Source organism: Humulus lupulus, chromosome 2, assembly GCF_963169125.1.
Source record: "Humulus lupulus chromosome 2, drHumLupu1.1, whole genome shotgun sequence".
Classification (NCBI taxonomy): Eukaryota; Viridiplantae; Streptophyta; class Magnoliopsida; order Rosales; family Cannabaceae; genus Humulus; species Humulus lupulus.
This window is the reverse complement of record NC_084794.1, coordinates 125,878,304-125,882,291: the sequence shown is the minus strand read 5'-3', so window position 1 is coordinate 125,882,291 and position 3,988 is coordinate 125,878,304. Positions and strand designations below refer to the sequence as shown.

The following is a 3,988-nucleotide window of genomic DNA, read 5'->3' as shown; positions in this document are numbered from 1 at the left end:
TTTCAAAGCCTGGGGAAATGGTACCTTTGGAGTGGCATTGAGTGGTGGACTTTCGTAAATGACTTTTGGAATATTGGGAGAGTTGGATTTTATGGGTGGGTCTGGCAAAGTTTTACTGCTTCTCGTCATGATGGCATTCACTTCCTTGACGTTTTGATCATTTGAATTTGAAGATTGGGCCATGTGTTGGCCTTGCACATTGAATTTCAGTTGGGAAGGAAGTTTGCCTTTTTCCGGAATGGCCAAGGATTCAGTCAATTTTGAGAATTGACATTTCATTTCCTTGATTTCTTCCATCGTTTGGTGATTAAGTTTGGATTGTTCCTCCATGAATGCATGAAGAGTATTCTCGAGAGAATTTCGTTGTTGAGGAGCAATGTATTGAGGTGCAGAATATGCCTTTGATGGTTGAACTTGTTGCTCATTTCTCCATTGACCTCCAGACGATTGAGCTTGGTTGGAATCTCTCCAACTGAAATTTGGGTGGTTTCTCCAACCAGGGTTGTACGTATGGGAGAATGGCTTGTTATATGCCCCTAAGGCATTGCATTGCTCCTCATAAACACCCTTCATTTCATTCAAAGCTAAGCAGTCCTTTGCTAAGTGCTCTGTCCCTCCACAAACAAAGCATGGTTCTTGCGGTTCCGCTTAAGCGATCATGTGCGATTTTTGGCCATTTTTCATCATTAAGACCTCAAACTGCTTTTTCAAAGCTTCGAGTTGGGCCTTAACACTATCCTCTTCTCGAAGTTGATAGATCCCTGATGGTTTGTGTCGATTGGTGCTATCAGTAGCACTTGGACCAGTCCAGGTGTGAGACTTTTTTGCGGTTTCTTCGAGATATTCAAGAGCATCGTCTGGCTCTTTTTCGAGGAATTCATCATTGCATAGCATTTCTACAAATTGGCGCTCACGACTCGTGAGGCCTTCATAGAAGTAACTGACCAAACGCCAGTTCTCATAGCCATGGTGTGGGCACTGATTCAACAGATCTTTGAATCTTTCCCAGACTTGATAGAACGTTTCATTGTCCTTTTGGGAAAATGTGGAAATATGTCGTTTTAGGCTGTTGATCTTATGGCTGGGGAAGTGTTTAAAAAAAAAAAAGATTTGGTCATCTCCTCCCATGTTCCGATCGACCTAGGTCTCAAAGGGTACAACCAGCTTTTGGCTTTGTCCTTTAGGAGAAAGGGAAGAACTTCAGTCGCACAACATCAACATTTTCGGCTTGGTTATTGAACGTGGCTACTACCTCCTCGAATTCTCTGATATGCATGTATGGGCTTTCGTTTTCCATTCCATGAAATGTGGGTAAGATTTGAATCATGCCAGGTTTAAAGTCTAATACGGGCATATTAGGAGGGAAGATAATGCATGAAGGCGTGGAAGTGCGAGTAGGATGGAGGTAGTCATTGAGTGTTCTTGGTTGGATTTCGTCATTGCGAGCCATTGTGAATGGGTTATTATCAGTGAAAGTTTGAAAAGAAGCAGGATTGGTGGAAGGAGTTCCGGTAGGAGTGGCAGATGAATTGGAAGAAGTGTCACTAGAAGTTTCGTGATGATTCATCCACTCTCAGAAATCAGAATTAGATATATTTTATGTCTTTATTATTATTATTATTCTTTATTTTTTTTTATTTTTTTTGTTAAACTTGTTCCCAGGTAGATTTGGAGGTTTTCAGGTGATCTCCAACGCCTTACTAGAACTCCCTGAGGTTACTGATTAGGTATGGTGGATCACAAGTCAACCTTTTCGACCAAACAACCTTTAAGCAGAGTGAAATTGCTTATTTTGACAGAACAAACTTGGTTTTTTTTTATAGTAATAAGTTCAACAATGTAATAGTGCAAAAGTAGATGCTCGAAATGTTCCCAGGCCGATTGGGAAGGTTGCCAAGGTACTGCTTTAGACCCACACTTGCCTAGACAGAACTCCCCGAGGTTCCCAGGTAAGTGTGGAGGGTAACGCTATCACAAACCTTATTTAACAACCAATCTTTCTAGACAGAACAATATTTGTTTCTACCATTTGTAATATTACACAATTGTTCCCAATACTAAGCGTTTTATGATTGAAATTTTATGAACAATTTTATGTTTTTTTTTTTTTTGAAAAACCTAAATTCTAAGGAAAACTAAGGCAAAGAAAAAAAAAGAAGAAAAATCCTAAACTAAGCAACAAAATAAACAACACAAGAATAAAATAAAAAAAAAAAAAATTAAAGTGAAGATAGAATAGCAAGCTTAATCTTTTTTTTTCTTTCAAATATGTATTAAAATAAAAAAAAATAAAATAGAAATTAAGAAAGAAAAATGGAGTAAAAATTAGCTAAAAAGAAGGAAAAAATAATTATATAAATATATATATGGTTTTTTTTAAACCAAAAGAGAGGAAAATAGAAAAAAAAAAAGAAGATAAAAATAAGAATAAATATATATATATTTTGGTTTTTTTATTTACTTTTATTTTATAGATATATATATATATATATATATATGAATATTAATATATACATCTATATTTTGTTACCGAAGGAAAAGAGTAAAAAAAAAAAAGAAAATATATATATAAATAAATAATTTTTGTTTTGTTTTGTTTATGATGATTTTTTTAAGTTTTTTTTTTCTTTTTATTTTGTTATAATAATAATCTAATTAACTAAAAATTGGTAAACAAAAAAAACTATACTAACACAATATTTATTCTAACAAAAACACAATTAAAGTTACTAATATTTTTGTAAACATTTCACTAAACCTTTGAAAACTACATTCCCGGCAACGACGCCAAAATTTGTTTAACGCCCAAAATGTGACTACCACTAAGCGGTAGCTGTAATAAGATCGGGTGGTCGATCCACAAGGAGGTAATCTAAAATCAAAAGATTAGTAGAAAATAACACAAAATGTTAGTAACAAGAAATAAATAAAATTGTAAATGAAAAGAAGTTTGAGATTTTGGTATTGTCTTTTTGATAAAGTGATAAAATGAGATAAGTGAAATAAATGTAAGATGTAATCAAGAGTTTGAGAAAAGGGAAGGTTTCAAGAATCATCCATATGCTTATTTAGTTACTTGGTTACTTGATTTACAAAAATACACAAGTAAATAGTTCACATCCCAATATTTACTTGGAAAATCTAACATTATAGTCCATATTTTTTTTCTAACAAAAGTCTATTTGAGTTATAAAGTTCTTTACTTTAAAATCACAATGTTAATCTTATGAAAAATCTAAAAATGACAAAATACCAAAGGGGAATAATGCAATGGAAGATTAGACATAAAATTATGTCTCAATATTACTTTAACTAATTAGAAGCACATAGAAACAGCATGTAACGCCCCAACTCTTGGGACCGTTACGGTGTGCCTTGTAAACGGTGCTAAACTCGCTAATCAAGTCATTTGGCCAAAATCGTGCAACTAAGTATGATTAGCGGTTTAGGGATTAAACATTTTGGTTAGGGTGTAACGTTTCACTAGAACGTTTAATATATACATTGGGATCCCGAAAATATAAATTTCAGAGTTTATTACAGAAAATATTTACAACAGGCCGTTCTAAGCGGCAAAACAGGGTTCAACCCTAGTTCTACTTTAAACCTCGGCCGTGGCGGTCGAGCAGCTGCATATGTACACATCATCACCTAAGCCCTCCAACTCAAGGATGGTCTAGCTTCCTCTTGCCTTTACCTGCACCACATAGCACCCGTGAACCGAAGCCCAGCAAGAAAACATAACACTATACATAAGCATTATCAAATGATTATCATTATAATCACACGGAGCATAAAGCTTCCAAACCAATGAGTGAACATCACATGATTCAAGAGGGAGAGTGGCTGCTAGGTAAGCCACTAGCCTCCAAGTGCTTATTTCATTCATCGACCCTCGAGGTCGGTCTTGCATTAATGCTCTTTGAGCCATTCAATGCTGATGGTCGATTAGATCTAATCTTTGTTGGCTTGCGTGATCCACGCTATG

General features: G+C 35.2%; 1 non-coding gene across 1 annotated transcript; it reads left to right on the top strand.

The window, feature by feature from the left end:
- Positions 1 to 962: 962 nt before the first annotated feature.
- Positions 963 to 1,068, top strand: LOC133820758 (small nucleolar RNA R71). Its single transcript, XR_009887158.1, has one exon. It is a non-coding gene; the product is annotated as a small nucleolar RNA R71 (small nucleolar RNA).
- Positions 1,069 to 3,988: the final 2,920 nt, after the last annotated feature.